The sequence below is a fragment of the Rhinoderma darwinii genome, chromosome 2, assembly GCF_050947455.1.
Source record: "Rhinoderma darwinii isolate aRhiDar2 chromosome 2, aRhiDar2.hap1, whole genome shotgun sequence".
NCBI lineage: Eukaryota > Metazoa > Chordata > Amphibia > Anura > Rhinodermatidae > Rhinoderma > Rhinoderma darwinii.
In genome coordinates, this window is record NC_134688.1 from 27,729,852 (window position 1) to 27,742,415 (window position 12,564).

Here is a 12,564-nt window from a genome sequence, read left to right on the forward strand (position 1 = left end):
CTTGGAAAAGATGATTATTCTTATTTTTTTCCCCCCATAGACCACCCTAGAATCCCATAACTAGGCAGAATTACTATTCTGGAGTTTAGAAACTGTAATGCCATAAAGGCTGTCACCCAGCTTTCCCAGGAGCAGAAAGAACTTAAAGGGAATGTGTCGCTAGAAAAAATAATTATTTTTTTTTAGTTAAACAATTAGTGTATAAGTGATTAAACATTGTTCTAATTTTTTCACGAGTCAGGAAATATTATAAATTAGATTCTAATTTATAATATTTCCCAGCGCTGGTCACTAGAGGGAGCAATTCCCAAAATTGCAGCATTGCATGTGGTAAAGCAACCACATTGCTTTATGCTGCAAAATTTGAGAAAACTCACTCGCTCTAGTGAGCTCTCAGAATCCCCCCTCCTTTATCCTGGCTAGTGCCGGGAGAAACGAGGGGATTGAACGGTCAAACCTCCTACACTGTGTGTCGCCATTTTTTGAGCTAACACACAGTGTAGTAGGTTTACATACACTAGTAAACACACAGTAAACCACGTACATACACAGACCTAACTTACCTGCTCCTGCCGCCGCCGCTCCCTCCGGTCCGTCCGCTCCGTCTGCTACCTCCGCTCCAAGTGCACAAGTCCGGAAGCCGCGACCGGAAGTAGTAATCTTACTGTCCGGCCGCGGCTTCCGGTCCACAGGAAAATGGCGCCGGACGTCGCACAGTTCTATTTGGACTGTGTGGGAGCGGCGCATGCGCCGTTCCCACACAGACGGCGTACAGCATAGTGGATGGAACGGGCCCTGTTCGCATTCACTATGGGGCTGTATGTGCCGTGATCCATGTCTGTATGTGTCGTTAATCGACACATACAGAGATGAAAAAAAAAATGGCAGCCCCCATAGACAAGAAAAAGTGAAAAAATAAAAAAAAGTAAAACACAAAACACAAATAAATAAAAAAATGTTTAATAAAGCACTAAAAGCAAATTGGTCTAAAAAATTTTTTTTTCGGGACAATGGTCCTTTAACAAACAGCTGTATAGAACTGTTAACAGCTTGAAGGGGCTTTAACATCTTGGACGTGTTTGGCATGACAGGGGTCCCCCAACCCCATCCCGCTGTGCTGCGCTGTTTCTGTAACTCCCATTCTCTTCTTCTATGGGAGTTATGAAAAAACAGCGAAGAGCAGCAAGCGTGGACGTTTCAGTAATCCAGGACACCCGCACCATCCGGATGCAGTGGCCACCCAATCTAGGGATAGGTGCAGGTCCCAGAGCTGGGACCAGTGTGTATCAGACATTTATGGCATGTGCTTTAAATATGCCATAAATGTCTAAAATGGGAATACCCCTTTTAGGGTGAAGTTACACTGGCATTTTTGACACGATTTTGCCTAGGTACCTGCGGTTTTTTGCTACGCAGAAAAACGCAAACACAAAACCTGCTCGTGTAAATACACCCGAACACAAGAGAATGACTTAAAGGGTTTATTCCCACCTAAAACGTTCATGGCACATACCACGGGATGTGCTATAAATGTATGACTAATGCGCATCCTGCAGCTCTGGGACCCGTCTATCTCCAGTACAGGGGTCACCTTACACCCAACCTGACTGGTGAATCAGCTGCCGCATCCAGTTGGAGAATGAATGAATGGATGGATGGATGGATGAATGGATGGATGGATGGATGAATGGATGGATGGATGGATGAATGGATGAATGAATGAATGGATGGATGGATGAATGAATGAATGGATGGATGAATGAATGAATGGATGAATGGATGGATGGATGGATGAATGGATGAATGAATGAATGAATGGATGGATGAATGAATGGATGAATGAATGAATGGATGGATGAATGGATGGATGGATGGATGGATGGATGAATGGATGGATGGATGGATGAATGGATGAATGAATGGATGGATGGATGGATGAATGAATGAATGAATGGATGGATGAATGAATGGATGGATGGATGAATGGATGAATGGATGGATGGATGAATGAATGGATGGATGGATGAATGAATGAATGAATGAATGGATGGATGGATGAATGAATGGATGAATGAATGGATGGATGGATGAATGGATGAATGAATGAATGAATGAATGGATGGATGGATGAATGAATGAATGGATGGATGAATGAATGGATGAATGAATGGATGGATGAATGGATGGATGGATGGAGCGGTGGCCATGAATTGTGCACGGCTCTTTCCATTCACTTCTATGGTAGTTACGGAGACAGCGAGCATGTACGCGGCCACCTCTCCATTCATTCTCCACCTGGATTGGGCAGCCACTGCGTTAGGGAGAACAGGGGTTGGTTGACCACTGTTCTGGAGATAGGAGCGGGTACCAGAGCTGGGGTCCGCATCTATCACACATTTATGTCGTATCCCGTGGATATGTCATAAATGTCTAAAGTGAGAATTAACCCTTTAGGGATTTATAAAGCAAAATTCCTTTAAGGGGTAACTAAACTATCAAAAAACTTCTGAAATATCATAGTGACATGGCAGAAGTTTTGATCGGTGGGGGTCCGAACACAGAGACCCCCCATGATCGCTAGAACTAAGCGTCAGAAGCGCTGCGGCTTTTCTCAGAAAGCTGAGCAATTGGTTTACGGGGCCCATAGACTTTCTATTGATCAGGAGCGGCTCAGCGTTTCTGCTGCTTCGTTCTAGCGATCGGTGGGGATCTCAGTGCTCGGACCCCCCACCGATCAAAACTTCTGAAATTTCACTATGACATGTCAGAAGTTTTTTGAAAGTTTAGTTACACTTTAATCCGAAACTTGTTTCAGCATAGAACTAAAATATAGTTTGAAAATTCATAAGACCAGAAGCAGAGGACCGAGAAGAGATAGATAAGGAAGGAGCTCTGCTTGCAAAACAAAGTTCCAGTATCTTTTCTAATTCTACAAGGAGGTTTTAGATTTCCTTTTGTACGCCCATTTGATAATCCAGAGTGTGTAATAATCTAACACCAGGTGTTATCGATGCCGGATTAAAGGACTATAGGGGCAAATGCTCAATATAAAGAAGTCCAAATCATGAAGATGCCGTCATACTCACCGTTGTAGGTAATACGTTACTGTGCAGAAAACTTGTATCTACAGAGGGGGGGCAGTCACATGGTCCGGGCCGAGGACATCGTCATCATCATCATCATCGCGGTGCTGGAGTCGCGGCGGTCCTGTTGATATTACAATTGGTTTATACCTCCAGCGACTTCTTATTATGTTTCCTTCCCGGCACAAGCTGAAGGTTTGTTGTCCCCGAAAGATGTTTCTAAATGAGACAGCAGCGTTCATACTTGTAAGGTGTATTTAGGCAGGGTGTGAACGGCTCTCCAAACTAACCCAACCCTGTGTTTCCCCAGGTCATAAAGAGAAGCTCACAAATTACAGCAAAACTGGAAAGTACCATTGGCACCAATGAGCGATGAATAGCAGAGGCCTCCAAAGTGTGAAACTACAACTCCCAGCATGCCCCGACAGCCGCAGGATTAGCAGTTGTCCACGGCCATATTTTTTTCCCTCCCGTAAATACTGGACGTAAATACGGGTCCTCTGTCACACTTTTTTAACCCATATTTAACCCGTATTTACGGACCCGTAAAAAAGAGGGGCTGGAAATGAGGTCACAATCATGTCCAAACCCCTTAAGAGGGTCACATGATCGCTCAGACGCCATTTTCTCTGCTTCTCTTTATTAAAAAATTTAAATTCAAGGGAAAAAAGCTCCTGATTTTCAGACGTTTTTTAATTAACTAGCGTTTTTCGCGGCCGTTTTTCTATAGAGTCAATGAAAAACGGCTCCAAAAACGGGTCGAGAAGTGACATGCACTTCTGTTTCGCGGGCGTTTTTTAACGTTAACGTTTTCCAAAACGGCCGCGTAAAAAAGCGCCCCGTCGGAACAGAACGCCGTTTTTCCCATTGAAATCAATGGGCAGATGTTTGGAGGCAGCCTGTTTTCAATTTTCCAGCCGTTTTTTCACCCATTTACGGCCCGAAAAACGGCCGAAAATATGTAGTGTGAACATACCCTTATATTAATGGCCTAGCCTGTCCATCAAATTTATCTCTCCGGATAACAATGCCCTTATATATAAGACACACCCCTCAAAAAGGCCACTCCCATTTCTGCAGCGACCCACTGATTACATATATATATAAGCCTCATTTATCAAAACGGTCTAACAGGAAAATTGGCCTTGTTGCTCCTGATTTTCAGCCGTTTTTTTAGCAACTCGCGTTTTTTGCTGCGTTTTTTTATGGCCGTTTTTGGAGCTGTTTTTCTATAGAGGCAATGAAAAACAGCTCCAAAAACGGCCCATTCTGCGTCTGATTTTTCGGCCGTATTTCGACCGTTTACGGCCCGAAATATGGCCGAAAACAAGCCGTGTGAACATTCCCTTAGTTGTCAACGTATTCAAACATTTCCAGGAGGAATAACAGAGAGACACCACAACACAGAAAAGATGTTACAAAACTCAAAATGTATATTTTTTGGGGAAGAATATAAGTAATTACTAAAACAGACGCGTCAGGAGAGATGACAGGTCCCCTAGATGAAGGCCGAATGAGTGCATTTAGCTCTTTCCAGATCACCCGCTGCCATTAATGGAGAATGAGCACGTGCACAATAAGTTCTCCGCCAAAACTGGGCACCGCTTTTCTCATGTAGTCGACATGTCATAAACGTCTATGGGCGGTCCACATTCAACATCCACTGTCCAGTCGATAAATCGTATCCCCCTGTCAGCTGTTAGGGCCTGCCCGAAAAACACAACGGAATTGTTGCAGAAAATTTCTGCAGCAATTCCGTTAAAAGTCAGAAACTTTCCGCTGCGGCAAAAACGCACCATTTCCTGCGGTTTTAACGGCAGTAAATTGCTGCGTTTTTCACAATGTTAGAGGATGGAGACATCTCTGAAAAACGCAGCAATTCCGGACACTTTGTGTAGCAGGCATGGACATGCGGTCCGAAAAATACGCACCGCAGGACAATTTCTGCTCTGAATTTTTACGCAGCGTGTGGATGAGATTTGTTAAATGTCACCCACTATGCTGCTACTGTATTCTGCTGCGTTTTTTTTTCCAGCGTGTGGACGGACGAGCCCTTTATATTCAATCTCTGGATGTAAAAAAAATAAATATATATATATATATTCCTATTCACTGACAACATGCAGAGATCTTGAAAATAATCTTTTGATAATACAATGATGTAGCTTTATTAACCCAAAAATATGCAAAACCCTTTTAAACACTTCCTCCTTCAAGTTCCTCCTTGATGTGCGCTCAGAAATTATATATATATATAGTAGGGAGCACTGAAGTCACCCCCACTCCCCCACACATTACTCATATGCTTTATTTACAACTACATGGACCCGCAAAGGCTGCTGGGACATGTAGTCCCATCGCTGTACACGCTCCCGAGAGAGGTCTGCAACCGGGGCTCTCCACAGCTATGGTGAAACTACAACTCCCAACCTGCTCTGACTGTCGAGCTGCAGTTTCGCCACAGGTTGCAGACTACAGATCTAACAGCGGAGTATACAGCGCCGCCTCCCACACACACGGAGAGACCCTCCCCGGCTCCTGTCCCCTCCTCACCCGCACTGACAAGTAGCAGGATTCGGCCGGCGACTCTTCACCACTTCCGGCCAAAATCCTCGCGAGATTTCAGCATAGCGACGAGATTCTGCGCTGTAGGGAGGGAATCCTGTCAGTAGAGGGCGCTCCACACTTCCGGCCTATGTGCTAGAAAGGAGGGCACATAATAATAATAATATCCTGAAATAATAGTAAATATAATAAACCGCAGCCGGTGCTTTTTCAAGCTTCTGATTGCAAATGACCGTCTGCATTTACGCCAATGCTCAACAAAATAATTGACAACAATTTTGTGGGAGATTTATCAATATTCTTGTAGGACACCAAATTTGTTAAAATACCACAAATAGCATGTTATATTTGGCACACGTGGTACACATTTTTATATCCGCCCCCTCATGGACGCCGTACACATGCTTTTGGGAAGGGACATAAAAGAGATTATGAAAAGCGCTGCATAATCCCCCCTATGCCACGCCCCTTTATATAGTATACGCCCCAACGTACGCCATTTAAATCTCAAAGTGCATATTACCCCCCCCCCCCCGCCTTCATCACACCCCAAAATTAATAGACCCCCCAGATGAGACCCCTAAATAAATACTGACCTCAAACCAATAAATACAGACCCCTGAAATAAATACTGACCTCAGACCAGACCCCAAAATAAATACAGACCCCAAAATAAACAGACCCCTAAAATAAATACTGACCTCAGAACAGACACCCTAAATACAGACCACAGACTAGACCCCCAAATATATAGACAACCTAAATAAATACAGACCACAGACCCCCTAAATTATTACAGACCTCAAACCAGAACCCCTAAATAAATACAAACCCCAGACAAGACCCTATAAAGAAATACAGACCCCCTAAATAAATACAGACCTCAGGCCCCCGAAAATACAGACCACAGACAAGACCCCTCAAATAAATACAGCCCTCTTAAATAAATACAGACCAGACCCCCTAAATAAATGAATAATCGCATAAATACTTACAGACTACAGACCCCTTAATAAATAGAGGCCACAGACCAGACCGTTTAAATAAATACAGACCCCCGACATTCTAAATAAATACAGACCACAAACCAGACCCCCTAAATAAATACAGATCACAGACCAGACCCCATAAAGAAATACAGACTTCAGACGCCCTTAATAAATACAGACCAGATCCCCCCAAATAAATACAGACCCCAGACCAGACGTGCAGATGCTCACCTTTCTCCGTTCCTGTAGTCCTCCTGGGCAAGACTGCAGGTACATCGGACGTGGGGCACCCAGGAGATATTCCTGCTTATCCAGGAGGTCTCATCCTTTTTCGGGTAGTGTTGGTATATTCCAGTATCTTGTCATAAAATGGCGTCTTTAAAGAGGCTGTCTCATAAACATAGCCCCTGTCCATATGCATTATTGGGGGGGATTTATAAGAGGGGCTACCGCTCTGGGGGGGCCAGGCCCGTCCATGCATTACATACTCGGCCTTTCATTTGAATGTCTGCCTTGTAATACTACATTTACTCTGTAGTGGCCGCTGCAGGGAATATCAGTGGGCAGGAGCAGATTCCACCGATTAGCTGGACGCCGCACCATCCAGGGCCGATACTAGCTTATTTGCTGCCTGAGGCGAAAATTGAAATGGCACCCCCAAAATTTTGATTGACATCCTCCAGGCTGTTCTACATCACTAGCAGCCTCCTCATACTCTTGCGGATGCCCCGTTGCCTTGTACTCCCCTGGCAAGCGCGGTGCAGCAATGAAGCCGGGCAGAGTGCACCTCGCTGCACAGTGCGTGCCCAAGTAGTTCAAAGCAATGACGCATCCGAGAAAGTTGTATCAGCCAGGAGGGTGTCAATCAAACATAGAAAGGTGGGTTTGGAGGCAAGACTATGTGACTCATCAGGATAGCAGCACCGACCCATGACCCTTTAATGAGTAATTAGCATATTGTGCGCGCCGGTTTCAAAGTTGATTTTATAAATTTTGCTGCATCTGAAAAAACATACAGGGGAAATATTGTCAGGTCATGTATTACTGCATGGTGGCGGTTCAAGGGGTTAAAACTACCAGACAGGTTCCCATTAAATATATTTTGTTATTATAAATATATCCTATATAATTACAGCTCCAGAATCAAGCTCATACATACATACAGCACCAGAACCAAGCTCAATACATATATATGGCACGAGAGCCAATCTCAGTACATATATACAGCACCAGAACAAAGCTCAGTACATATATACAGCCCCAGAACAAATACAGCTCAATTTAGTGCAACCCCTGCCGTATAAGTTTGTACAGCGTAAAACTACAGCTCTCAGCATGGCCCGAACAATGGTAAGGATATGCTGGGCGATGCGGTTTCACAAAAAAAAATAATATCATAATCACACCACCCATCATCTCGCTGCAGATCATACAGTGACTATAGTACAGATTAGAGGCAGAATAAACATTTATTTTAAGTGACTCACCGGTGACAATCTCAGATTTTAGTTACTCTTTTTCTCTTTTCTTCTCCATCCGGTCCAGACCTCTAGAATGACTTCTCCCACCACAGCCCATTTCTGCAGTTTTCAGCTCAGATGTCTTGAGCTTCTCACTTTTAAAACATTTCTGCACCTATAAACGAAGAAAAAATTCTCAACGCCCCTAAATATAATAAAGCGCCATACACTGTGTCCCTGATTATAATAGTACAATACACTGTGTGCCACACTTTGTGCCCCCATTGCCCCCCTGTAGATAGTCACCCCCATAGAGCCTCTGTAGATAGTGCCCTACATAGAAGCCCCTGTAGATAGTGCCCCACATATGGACTCCAGTGCTGCAAAGCAATAGTGATAACCACTCAGCACCGTGCTGCCCTACATATAGCTCCCCTATAGATAGTGCTTCACACATAGCCCACCTCTGTAGCTAGTTCCTCACATATAGCTCCCCCTATATATAGTGTCCCACATATAGCTCCCCTGTATATAGTGCAGCACATATAGCTGACCCCTGTAGATAGTGCCCTTCATATAGCTCCCCCTAAAGATAGTTCTCCACATATAGCCCACCCCTGTAGATAAAGTCTCACATATAGCTCCCCCTGTATATAGTGTCCCACATATCACCCACCCCTGTAGATAGTGCCCTACATATAGCTCCCCCTGTAGATAGTGCTCCACATATAGACTCCCCCTGTAGATAGAACCCCCCCCCCTATACATAATACCACTCACAGTTTTATGAGATTTTTTTTTTTTACATACTCATATAATTCCATTCCTATGCTGTCCGGTGGCAATGCAGACCTGTTCTTTTCTGAGCAGGTCTGTTGGGTCTGAAAGACGCAAGCGGCGCAGTGACATCATCGTGCCGCTTGCTTTGTTGAAAGGCGCTGATTGGCAGGGCAGAATGACTTGCCCCATCAATCAGCGCCTTTCAACAACAGAAGCGTCACGATGACATCATCGCGCCGCTAGCGTGGATGAAAGGCGCTGATTGGAGGTGCAAGTAATTTGCCCTGCCAATCAGCGTCATTGTAAGGCCATACAGCGTTTATGTCCTATATACGCAGGTACAATTAGTGCAGGAGGGGGTAGCGGCGGCTGGTTGCAGTGGCGCCACCACCCCCTCAGAGAGGCAACAGGCCGCTGCCTGAGGCGAGAAGCTCATCTCACCTCATGGACGTTGCGGCCCTGGCACCATCTTAGTTTTAAAAAGGCGTTTTCTTGCTGTGACAACCCCTTTAATAAGTTTAATGCATTTTATAACTTCTTTTAGCCATGGCCCTTTTTGCTCTTTAAGGTGGTATTTTATCTTGTGTGATGTGTTGCCATCTTGCAAACAGTACTTCATGATGTAATGTGTGACAATCGCCATGGTGTCCTAGACTAAGATGTAAATTTATATGGAGTCTTTATTTTTGCCAACTTGTCCATGGAAATATCTGCTGCCGAGTATGTTTGTGGAATTTAGTAATGTAACACTTTATTAATAATAACATTGATAAAAGAACGTCCGGATACCTCACTGTAAAGGTAAAAGTTTTGCCAAAACCTATATTTCAAAAATTTCTGGAAGCCCCTCAAAGACTTGGAGTAATGTAAAGCCTGTATATAAACATCATTAATAAGAATGCTTCTGCTTCCAAGTTTTTCAGAAGAGTTGTGTATACTGCCGGAGAGAAGTGTATTGGAAAAAATATATCCTTCCTACAGCCATACAAATTAGACAGAGCAGCTGTTCGCTGCGGATCCAACTTCTGAAAACCCCAGTAATCAGAAGATATCGCCGCAGGATGTTGCGGCAAGCCAAAAGATAAGGTGCCATCCATGTAATGCTTGGTTGGACCGGGTCTGCCAGAGCGGGACGGGCTGATACTTAGGGGTTCTCTGCTCTAGCTCATAGAGGAATATCCCAAGCGTCGGAACTCTCTCTTTTACCATACCTCCCAACCGTCCCGATCCAGCGAGAAAGTCCCGGATTCTGGATGGTGTCACGCTGTCCCGGGCGGCTGGTGGGATGAGAGCCTTCTGTTCCCTGCTCCACCATTCACTATGTAACGCCAGCCGTGAGCAGCTTGGTGCAGACAGGTGCAATGCAATGGCGTCATCACGACTGTCTGTGCTGGGCCACACACAGCACAGCTCGGAGGAGCAGAGGCATCTCCAATGGTCCTGGGCACGGGGATAGGTGAGTATTGTATTATTTATTTAAGCACTATGGGAGCATTATACTGTGTTGGGGGCACAATGGGCCATTATACTGTCTATTGGAGGCACTATAGGGGCATTATACTTTGTGGGAGGCAGTTATGGGGGCATTATACGGTGCGGGTAAAAATGGGTGTGTATGGGCAGGGATTGGGCGGAATTAGAGGCGTGGCATCAGTTGCCCCTTTTTACAATAATTGAAAGTTGGGAGGTATGTCTATGAAGTCTGCAAGCTCTATTAGGGCATATGGACAGAGGTTATTTATGAGACAACCACTTTAACAGGACATTGAGAGACATCATACAACAGGGGCAGAGCTAGAAGGGGCTGGTGAAAAATATTTACAAACAGGGCTAAGGCAGCAAATTGAATCTTTGCCCCAGGTAAAAGTATGAGAAACAATGTAAGGAACAATGTACATCCTTGAAAGACATGTGGCTACAAATCAGTAAGACATGGGGAGGTAGCAAGTTAGATTCCCAGGACCACGTGCTGCTGGAGCATTGAGACAGGTTGCCCATATCGAATTTGTGGCAGGCTGGAAAGATAAGAGAAAATCAGAAAAAGGAAAAAATGTAGACAGAACAGAATGGAGACCGGACATACAGAAAAAAAAAGAGAAGAAAAGGTGCGGAGTGGTGTTTGGAAGAATGAAGGAGTGAAGGGTAAGAAAAGGAAAAGGTGCAATCCTATCGATCAGTATTAGTCCCTCAAAGGACAGGAAGAAATCTTTAACAGATCAATAAAAAAAAAAATCTGGAGACTTCCGAAAAGACATCCGGCAATACAACGGTAGGTATCGGCTTAGGCTAACCATACACTAGAGATTTTCATTGGTCGAATTAGGTCGAGTTGAGACCATTTTCTGCTGACAGGTCGGCAGCTTTTTCAGTGGGGTGCAGTTGTTGTAAAGTGCTTCATGCTAAATGACAGGTCTGCATCCCATCAATAGAAAACCAGACCAGGCCACAGATCAAGGCAGAGATCGATCAGTGATTTGTTAATTTATGGAGTTGTAGTCCAAAACAACAACCTTCACAGACCATCCGTGAATGACAAGTCATTCAGAAATGCCTGTCTCAAATCAATAATGTATGGCCAGCTTTAGTCTGCAGAAGCGAACCCATGAAAAGGTACATTACTTGGATCCATTCCAGCATGAAGGGGGCATATGGGGAGCACCAGTGGTCATCAGACAGTTTGAGCTTCACTAAAGAAATATTTGAAGAAGGTGTTCTTAATTGAGTCCCCAGAAGAACAAGGCTACTTGTGGAGTGTTGGGAATATGGATGCTGTTTATGGTAGTGTAAAGCTGAAGTACATAATCCCATAAAGGTTTCATCCGATGACAACCACACCACACATGGAGCCACTTTCTGTGCAACTTCTCAAAGTAAGATCCAAAACAGTCAAGGTATGAATGCCGTTTTTACCACTTTGCAAAAATGTTATAGTTTGGTAACCAATATCTCAAATTTTCAATCCTAATAAATGGTGGATCCATAGGATTCAATTCGGAAAGAAGGAGTTGATATATTATTGAGAGGACTTTAGTGGAAGGTTGTGTTATTAGGGTCTCAACAGGGTAAATAAGCAGTAGGGGTGGAGATAGCTGGGGATTCTCTAGAGTGGACAGATCATAGGTAGTCTGGCTGTCTTAAGCTGGCCATACACCTTTTTAGCTAATTCTTCCGACTTTTACATACACATACATGTTTGTTCGAGTATGAATGTGTACTCAATGCGAAGAGGGGAATAAGCCGATGCCAGACTACTCTGATGACAGTTGCTGTCAGGGGACACCCCCATATATATTAGATAGTTGGCCGGTCCCGCTTTAATCGACGTTCATCGTAATGTGATTGGGCACCTTTACTCTTAGAAGGTCATGCGATCATAGTAGCAGGTATGTGAAGGCGGTTGTGAATAAGCCAAAATAAACCACATAGTTGTGGCACTGGACAGATACTGCGGTAATGTGGGGTACAGCCAGGCAAGATCAAGGTTGGACATGCCATAGTTGGCAACACAAGAGAGAAAATCAGGTACAAATTGATACGTAGAAGCAAATTCAGGTGGTTCGGGTAGGTAAGTTCAGGAATCACATATATATGGATCCGTATATGGACAGTGACATCGGGGGTTTCCCCAGGGCCGGAAATCCTAAGCCGCGTGCTACCGGATGCTCTACCGGTGGACTCCGTTTAACG

The 12,564-nt window shown here is 44.4% G+C and overlaps 1 protein-coding gene across 3 annotated transcripts in view; it reads right to left on the bottom strand.

Moving 5' to 3' along the window:
* The window catches only part of MTMR2 (myotubularin related protein 2), a 31,241-nt gene extending 25,532 nt beyond the window's left edge, over nt 1-5,709 (bottom strand). Inside the window, exons 1-2 of one of the 3 annotated variants that reach the window (XM_075851507.1) lie at nt 5,637-5,702; nt 3,087-3,302 (exon numbers count right to left, since the gene is read on the bottom strand). The gene's annotated coding sequence lies outside the window, so the exon portion shown is untranslated. Of the gene's footprint in view, nt 1-3,086; nt 3,303-5,636 lie in introns of all 3 variants that reach the window. The other 2 variants (XM_075851506.1, XM_075851508.1) reach the window with 2 other exon arrangements.
* Nucleotides 5,710-12,564: the final 6,855 nt, after the last annotated feature.